The following is a 10,000-nucleotide window of genomic DNA, read 5'->3' as shown; positions in this document are numbered from 1 at the left end:
GAAGCCACTGAAGAGTTAAATGATACATGATGTTGAAGATTTTCCATCTCTATGTGAACCTGAGCTGAGCTGAGCTGAGCTGAGACCAGAGACTGAGATAAACTCACTCTGAGCACAGCGACAGTTTCATTCATAAACATCTCAAAACCAGAAAACATTGATTGATTTAACAGTTTGTTGTCTTCTGCTGGGATCATTTAGGACACGTGTTGGACAGATTAACATGTGATCACTATCATCACTGTCATCACAGCTGTTTGCAGAATGTACTGTGTCCTGTACTGTCAGTCAGCTGAGTCACCTGACCCGACCCGCTGCAGGACTCAGTCGATGCTTTAAATACAGAAGTGCAGCAGCAGTTTCAGCTGGACTGACTCCACGTTTCTTTCTTGGAAACATGTAAAAATATTGCAGCCGTAGAGAAACGGTGAGTGTTTGCAGTAGAAATCAGCAGTCAGCATGTCTGCTCTGCTGTTGGCTGTGTTTACAGTGAATGGCTGCAGTCTATTTAAAGCGGCTCGGTGTATTTATGTCAGATGTATACAGCGTGGAGGAGCCGGCGGGGCTCGCTCTGCCGCTGTGGTTCACTCTGGGTCATTTTGGGCTCCAGGAGTTTGAAAAAAAAGATAAAAAATAAAAAACATGTTGTGTTGTTGTCATCTTCAGCGCTCAGAGGCCAGCTGACGTCTGGGTCGACTCAGGCCACAGCAGCTCATCTGAGGACGTCCACACTGTGACCAGCACATAAACACAGCACAGGTCCGTTAATGGAAAGAGTCCGTCTCCTCTGCTGTGGACAGCTGGTGTCGGTGCTGGTGCTGTTGGGCCTCAGCTTTTATAATCTAACAACAACATGATCAGTGGGGTTCAGTATATTTACTCAACTGTACTGAAGTAATATAACTTGATGAAGCACTCCTGTAATATACAGCTACTCTACGCCTGAAGTCTCCACTGCTGTCCAAACTATTAATGACACATCAGTCTGAGTCTCAGTGAGCAGCTGTTGAAGGAAATTACTGCTATTCAAAATATGAAACTTTATGTTTGTGAGATGTTTTAAAAGATTGACGTTGTCAGAAGTTAGAAATGTAACTGGTAGATTTCTCAGCATTAAGATCAACGTGCGGAGGTTTGATCACCATAAATCATCTTTCAACTCGCTCACCTTCGTCTCTCGACCCGCTGCAGGTTCTTGACCTCCATGTTGAAAAACCAGGAGGGAGGAGTCAGACTGTGTGTGCCTCGTCTCCACCCGTCAGCACCGTCACTAACAGGATGTAGAGCAGCTGGTCAGCCTGCAGTGTGACACAGTCAAATGATCAGAGTCAAACAACAGCACAGTGACGTCCTGGACGCTCTGAGCCTCCAGACGATCAGACTCCTCATCACATAGGAAGGATTTCTCTCACAGGTACATCACTCACAAAACAATTACTGAGCTTCAACCAGGAGCTGGTTCTGATCTCTGGACCTCAAGTCAAAGTGTCTCGAACCACTGAGCCACAAACTGTTACCAACAGTCACAATGTGGAAGTGAACAGCTGGACAACCAGCAGCCGCTCTCATTTACCCTCCGACTGTTCTCACCTGTAACATGAGTTTAACACTCACTGTATTGTTATTATCATCATCATCATCATCAACACACACACACACACACACACACACACACACACACACACACACACACACACTGTGGGCAGACCTCAGCCAATCACCTGCTTCCTTTCTTTAGTTCCTCCTGCAGGCGCTCAGAGCTGAACGCAGCTTACATAAGAAAAGAAAAGAGGCATTGAGCGGTTCACTCCTCACATCCTTCATACGGACTTTATATAACAGTCAGCTCAAAGGGCTGAGACGCAGACAGAGGGCCTGAGCAGGGTAAAGTCCAAACTGACCAAGTAAGCAGGATTTATCAGAGCAGACTTTAAACCGGCCTGTTGTTTTACGGTCAAGTTACTGATCAACCTGCAGCCTGAGGCCTGGGAATGCTGCACGCCTGCAGCCGCACTCACACTGTCCTCCGACCTCTGAACTTCACCAGGACGACCAGCCAACCAGCGCCTGCAAACACAACGGCAAACAAACTAACACGACTGATTCGACTTCAGGCTGCTGCTACATCCAGAACAACTGCTGACATGACTGAAGTCCTGGTTCTTCTCACTGCAGCGAGTTCATGAGCTTTTTAACTGTAATGTGGAAACGACGCGGACGACACGGAGAAGATGTGCTGAGTTTATTGATCACAGCATTTAAACTAAGTGTTGAAAAAGTGATTTGTCTCAGACGGGCTGCTGCACCAGGAAACCACAGACACACAGCCTCACCTGACTCTTACCAGAGTTGATGCTAATAAATACCTTTTATAAATAATCTGGCACTTCATGAGGACAGTAACTAACAGTTACAGTACAAATTACATCCGAGCAACAAAATGATATGAAACAGAGAAATAATGAAAACATTTCAACACATCGACCAAACATTTCATCCTCCATGTTTCTGATTATGTGACGTCTGAAGTCTGAAAGTCGTGAACCAAAAAGTTTACAGTGTCACAGCGAACTGACTCCCAGTGAACTCTGAGTGATGGCAGCAGTTAACCTGCAGGTCAAACATCAACTCATCATCAGTGGACTTTAGTTAGAGTGGCACCAGACACATGACGGTTTGTTCTTGTGATGCAGCAACATGTCGTCAGTGTGAACGGAGAAACATGTTGTATATGTCTGACTGACAGGAGAAAGTGTTTCCTTCTACCTCTCCAGACAGTGAACGCCACTCTTTAATCATGCAGGTGAATCTTTCAGAGGGCCACGTTCACAGACAGAGATGATCTGACTTCCTGTGACAAACACCTGTTTGTCTGGGTCAGGGCCTGGAAACGTCTCCAGGAGTCATTAAAAACATCCAGAGGTGAGACTCAGACTGTGGCCGGCTGTTTGGCACCTTGTTGGCTGTAACAACTCCACCTGCTGACGTGACAGTCAGATAATAATCATATAATGTGAACGTGATGTGACATGTTTGGCTCAAATGTCGACCTCGGACATATCTGTGGTTTGCAGGTTCAGAGTTTCAGATTCAAATAATCTAAAAAAAGTACCACTGTTTCAGTCATCATGTCCGTTGGACACGCTGTCACCAGATGTCTCCTGGTCCTCTCACGCTGGCATGTTTTTCTGACCGTCGTGTAAAACAATGATGTCAAAGTCAAATGTCTCTGCTGGAAACCTGCAACAAGAAGGAGTGATGGTCGAGAAAGATGACAGCAGAGTCAGTCCTGATGTCTGAAAAATGATCATTTCAAGTGTAAACTGATGTTAACAGCAACATGCTGAAACATCTCTGTGCATCAAGTCTCCAGCTGCTTCAGGTGTTCAGCAGAACGCTGCAACGCTGTTTTACTGTGAAGCTCCAGAAATGTTCTGTGGACTACGAGACTTCACCTGACTTTATATCATCAGGAGGAGACGATGGCTGAGCCTGACTTTCTATCATCAGGAGGAGACGATGGCTGAGCCTGACTTTATATCATCGGGAGGAGATGATGGCTGAGCCTGACTTTATATCATCGGGAGGAGACGATGGCTGAGCCTGACTTTATATCATCAGGAGGAGACGATGGCTGAGCCTGACTTTATATCATCAGGAGGAGATGATGACTGAGCCTGAGTTATAAGTATGTGAAATCTGTCAGACTGCAGCACGAGTCGATCGTCACACAGCTGCTTTTATCTGACAGGTTAATAACTTCAGTCAGTATAAAGTGTGTGTGTGTGTGTGTGTGTGTGTGTGTGTGTGTGTGTGTGTGTCGCAAACTACTAAACACAATGTGATGAGAGTACTGTTGAAGACAGGTCCGGCCAAGGACGGGTCAGAACTTCATCACACTGATAAATGTACCAAAGAAGAGTCAAATAAAACTGTGAAATACATAGAAGGGTGTTGTGTAAGAGTGTGTGTGTGTGTGTGTGTGTGTGTGTTGAGGTAATGCTGTCCTTATGTAAGACAGATAACAGCTACGTAACCCAGACAGACAGAGAGTGAAACCCACCATCACTTCCGAGCTTCAGTTACAGAGCGACTCTTCCTCCTCGCCTTGTCTCGGCTCCCGGCTGGAGTTGTGGTTTCCTGCTGTGTGTCTGCAGGCGCTGATAACATCTCCCTGCTGCTGGACTTCCTCCATCACGCAGCCACTGGGATGAAGATGCTGCAATAACCAAGGTGTCTTTAAAAACAGAATAAAGAAGTTAGATCTGGTGCTGGAGGAAGCAGCAGACACTCAGGAGACGCTGCTTTAGATTCAGTTTTACAGCCAACACACGTTTGATTTACTATGTTTGAATCTGATGGAAGAAATGATCTGTGTTCATATGTCGTCCTGTGTTTAGGTCATGTAACGTGTGGGGTCTATTGAACCTTGTATGGATCAATATGAAAATGTAATGATTCTATCTGCATCTGTATCCAGTGTGTCTACTCAGTTTCTGCAACATATTGTATGCTGCAAAAAACAAGAAACAATATAAAATCCTTTATTTATCCTTCAAGTGACAGTTATGACAAAGAGCCTGCAAACAGACACACACACACACACACACACACACACACACACACACACACACACACAGTTCATCTACAAAACAAACTGAAGTACAAATACGACTTCACAGTTATCACAGACAACGAGCTGCCTCATGATCGGCTGCAGTCACACTCAAACCGGCTGCTCGTCACAGGAAGTCGGCTCGTCTCCGTCTGTGATCATGGCGACTGTATTTTAATCAAACATGATGTTTTCTGAACATGTGGGAGTTAACTGGTGAAACGCCAGCTGACCTTTATTCTGAAGGAGTGACAGGAACCACAGCGTGTTTGTCAGTGAGTCAGAGTGACGATGACCTCTGACTCACTTTGACTTCATTCACTCTCAACCCTTCAACTAAAGCATGATTTTAAATTTAAATCCGTCTCCGTATTGAACAATAAGGCCGTGACCGTGTTGTTGATAGAGCTGATCACGTGACCTTTGACCTCTCCCCCTGGTCTGTGTCCAAGACCAGAGTCCATGCTTCAGGTTCTGTGTTGGACTGGTCCTGCAGCAGCTGAAGGATCTGGATCAGTTCTGGTCTTTGTGTCTGTGTGCACATGCAGAGCCCAGAGTGGATCATTAAAATTGGCTTAGAGCGCGAGCGTAAAATCTGATCTGAAGTCTGGACTCGCTCTCAGGTTCTGAAACCCCTCATTTCTTCTTCAAGTGTGGAACAAAAGGACCTTTAACTGGACCAGTTCTCTGTCCTGCAGCTCTGGCTGACCTTCGATCTCTGCTCGGCTGCGGTAAACTTCTCCCCCTCTGACGTGCAAATCTGACAAACAGCGAGTATTTTTCTTGGTTAGACTTCAGCGGTATGTGTTGTATGAACAATGTTAATGATTGAATGTGTGGAGGGGCTCCAGAACCGTCCACGCTCTGTTTCTGTGCCATGTCCCCGTCCTCTCCCATCACAGGCTCACGTTACAGCCTCCACTGCAGCTCAGAGCTCCAGCTTCACCCTCAGGAGCTGTGCAGTTAGTGGTCGACTCAGTAAACATGGGGGATAAATAATGAGAGCGAGCCAGAGAGAAAACAAACGGTGCTCCTCCACAGGGCATGACTGAGTCTGAATATTTTCATGCAATAAATGTTATCATGTATTTACTCAGGAAGTGATGCCTGACCAATCTCTGCTCCACATACTGCGTCAGTAAACACAGGAATCTGACTGACTGTTACAGCACGTTACACCTCTGTCCAGTCTCACACATGATGGAGGACACTGCTGTCATCACTGAAAGATAAAACGTCTGCAGCAGATTTTTATTTCTTCAAAACCAAAATCAAATTCTTCATGTTTGTTTCCATACACCTGTTTTTATTAAAGGAACAGTCCGCCCCAGAATATAAACCCAGTCATCGTCTCCTCCTGATGATATAAAGTCAGGCTCAGCCATCGTCTCCTCCTGATGATATAAAGTCAGGCTCAGTCATCATCTCCTCCTGATGATATAAAGTCAGGCTCAGCCATCGTCTCCTCCTGATGATATAAAGTCAGGCTCAGCCATCGTCTCCTCCTGATGATATAAAGTCAGGCTCAGCCATCGTCTCCTCCTGATGATATAAAGTCAGGCTCAGTCATCATCATCTCCTGATGATGTAAAGTCAGGCTCAGTCATCATCATCTCCTGATGATATAAAGTCAGGCTCAGTCATCGTCTCCTCCTGATGATGTAAAGTCAGGCTCAGTCATCGTCTCCTCCTGATGATATAAAGTCAGGCTCAGTCATCGTCTCCTCCTGATGATATAAAGTCAGGCTCAGCCATCGTCTCCTCCTGATGATATAAAGTCAGGCTCAGTCATCGTCTCCTCCTGATGATATAAAGTCAGGTGAAGTCTCGTAGTCCACAGAACATTTCTGGAGCTTCACAGTGAAACAGAGTTGCAGCGTTCTGCTGAACACCTGAAGCAGCTGGAGATGATTCAAACATCAGATGTCTCCATGCAGCTCGTCTGCTGTGATCTCAGTCTGCTGAAGCCTTCGAGCTCGGCCGCTGTTTGCTGAAGATTTTAGCTTCACCTGAAACTTTACCCAACTTCCCACTGACATGGAGGTTTAATGAAGAACACAGCAGTGAGGAGATCTTACAGGCCTCACACATATAATTAAGTTTTAATGGTATGATTTTATATCCAAAAGTTGCTCAGATGAAAGAATCATCTTAAAACTATTTGTAGCAAACAAACATGAAAACATCTGTAATGAGTCTGAATGTGTGTTGTTCATGTTTTAACGTGTTTCTGCAGTTTTACGTGGAAGTTCCCAAAGTCCGTCCAATAACATAACACATATTATCATATTGTTTATGAAGCTAAACAAAAGTAATCAAACGTGTGCAGAAGCAGAAGAGGACAACAACTACCTGAGATACCTCAGAAGGTGGATATGTTCAAAACAACGTTTCAGAATGATGTGAAATTTATCAGCTTTTACTGAGAAACCCCCGAAACCAGTGCAGAACCTACAGAACTTGACCCGGGTCTGCAATGAACTGCTTTACAGTGAGCATTACACACACGTTACACACACATGACACACACGTTACACACACATTACACACACGTTACACACACATGACACACACGTTACACACACATTACACACACGTTACACACACATGACACACACGTTACACACACATTACACACACACGATACAGACGTTACAGTGCGATGCCCGTCCAGTTATTTTTGCTCTGTGGCAGCCTGGTGGCTCCACACTCTGACAGTGAAGGATGTGTGTGTGAAACCTGCGTGTGTGTGCATTTCCTGCATGATTTTTCTGTCTTCTCATTTCACAGAAACCAAAATGAAGGAGGCGGCAGAGCCAGAACAGACCCGGAGGAATTCCTGAGAGCTGCTGAGGCTGAAATGGTGTGTGACAGCTCGACAGCCAGCAGTCTCATTGTTCTGTGTTCGCCCCAGACTGGTTTCAGGAGTCCAGAATGTACGAGCTGATAGAATAATGTTTGTTGTTCCGATGGGAAAATGACAGGAAGGGCCTAAACAAACCAGCAGTTGCTTCACATGCCACAAAAGCCTCGTCTGGCTCTGAGCGCGGCCCGAGGCTTCGGATTTACAAAGCCACAGCTTTAAGGCGGTTAGCGTCGGTCGCCGGGCGGACGGCACGACGCCACCGCCACAAAAGGCCGTGATTGTCTGGGAGGCTTGAGGAAACACCGCAGAGTGTTATCTGTGTCTGGAAGGTGTGTGCTGCTGTGTGGTCGGCCTGAGAGGTGAGTCATGACGAGAGATTAGTGGTGAGTCTGGAGCGGGAGGAGCAGGAGGAGCTGGTGTTAGCGCCTGAGCCTCTGTCACGGTGATACTGTGTGAGCTGACGGAGGGATCGGCTGGAAACACGCCTCCCGTCCAGCGGTCGCATCGTCTGCCAGCGCAGCCTCATAGAAATGTCCTGAAATGAGCAGAAAGCACAAATTATGACTTGTGTTTATGATTAATGTGCAGATTAGGTTTTCCTACAATACGAGTGTGTAAACGTGTGACGGAGATGGAGTGAAGAGGATCAGTCGCACTGCAGCGCCACTGAGTCCAACAGAACCAACAGAGCCGGCATCAGGTTCTATAACATTACTGTTTGATCACATCCAGGTTCAATACGTCTTCTTCTTCTCCTTCTCCTTCTCCTTCTTCTTCTTCTTCTTCTTCTTCTTCTTCTTCTCCTTCTCCTTCTTCTTCTTCTTCTTCTTCTTCTTCTCCTTCTTCTTCTCCTTCTCCTTCTCCTTCTTCTTCTTCTTCTCCTTCTTCTTCTTCTCCTTCTCCTTCTTCTTCTTCTTCTTCTTCTTCTTCTTCTTCTTCTCCTTCTCCTTCTTTTTCTCCTTCTCCTTCTTCTTCGTCTTCTTCTTCTTCTCCTTCTCCTTCTTCTTCTTCTCCTTCTTCTTCTTCTTCTTCTTCTTCTTCTCCTTCTTCTTCTTCTCCTTCTCCTTCTTCTCGTTCTCCTTCTCCTTCTCCTTCTTCTTCTTCTTCTTCTTCTTCTTCTTCTCCTTCTCCTTCTTTTTCTCCTTCTCCTTCTTCTTCGTCTTCTTCTTCTTCTCCTTCTCCTTCTTCTTCTTCTCCTTCTTCTTCTTCTTCTTCTCCTTCTCCTTCTCCTTCTTCTTCTCCTTCTCCTTCTCCTTCTTCTTCTTCTCCTTCTTCTTCTTCTCCTTCTCCTTCTCCTTCTTCTTCTTCTCCTTCTTCTTCTTCTTCTTCTTCTTCTTCTCCTTCTTCTTCTTCTTCTTCTCCTTCTCCTTCTTCTCGTTCTCCTTCTCCTTCTTCTTCTTCTCCTTCTCCTTCTTCTCCTTCTCCTTCTTCTTCTTCTTCTTCTTCTCCTTCTTCTTCTCCTTCTCCTTCTTCATCTCCTCCTTCTTCTCCTTCTTTTTCTTCTTCTCCTTCTTCTCATTCTCCTTCTTCCTTTTCTTTTTCCTCTTCTTCTCGTTCTCCTTCTTCTTCTTCTTCTTCTTCTTGTCCTTCTTCTTCTGTCAGAGTGGAGGCAGCTGATCAGTCGTCAGATGTATTTGTCTCCATCTCACATTGATGAACTGATGAATCAGTTTCCAGTTTCATGTCTCTCTGCGTGTTTCTGTGTTATGCTGGTTCTGCTGGTTCTGCTGGTTCTGCTGTGGCGCAGAGACACTTCATCATGTTCACAAACAGACGTGACAACAGACATCGGCAGCTTCAGGCGGTGTTGACGGTGGAGGCTCACTGAAGCTGAAAGCACTGTGAAGATGAAAGCCCTCAGCCTGCATCAGCTGCTCGAACGTTATCACGCTGTGATATCACTGTGACAGTTCAGCCCGGTCCTGGTCCTGGTCCATGTGCTGAACCTGCTGTTTACCTGCATGTTGATGACTGTTGAATCTTTGCTGGGAAGAGTCTGGAGCTCGGCCACCGGAGGGGAGAGAGGGGCGAGATGGAGCAGAGCATTCTGGGAATAATGAGCCTGTCCACACATGAAGTGTGACAGCAGCTGATGTGAAGCTGGAACATGCAGCAGGTCTCTGCTAAGGTTCTGGACTGTGTGCAGTCGGGTTGTCCACTGTCCACCGTCCACTGTCCACCGCCCACCGTCCACTGTCCACTGTCCACCGCCCACCGTCCACCGCCCACCTTCCACTGTCCACTGTCCACTGTCCACCGTCCACCGCCCACCTTCCACTGTCCACTGTCCACTGTCCACCGTCCACCTTCCACCGTCCACCGTCCACCGCCCACCGCCCACGTCCACCGCCCACCGCCCACCGCCCACCGTCCACCGTCCACCGCCCACCGTCCACCGCCCACCGTCCACCTTCCACCGTCCACCGTCCACCGCCCACCGCCCACGTCCACCGCCCACCGTCCACCGTCCACCGCCCACCGTCCACCGCCCACCGCCCACCGTCCACCGCCCACCGTCC

This window comes from Pagrus pagrus (genome assembly GCF_965226575.1).
Source record: "Pagrus pagrus genome assembly, chromosome: 1".
In the NCBI taxonomy this organism is placed as follows: domain Eukaryota; kingdom Metazoa; phylum Chordata; class Actinopteri; order Spariformes; family Sparidae; genus Pagrus; species Pagrus pagrus.
This window is presented reverse-complemented; position numbering follows the sequence as displayed.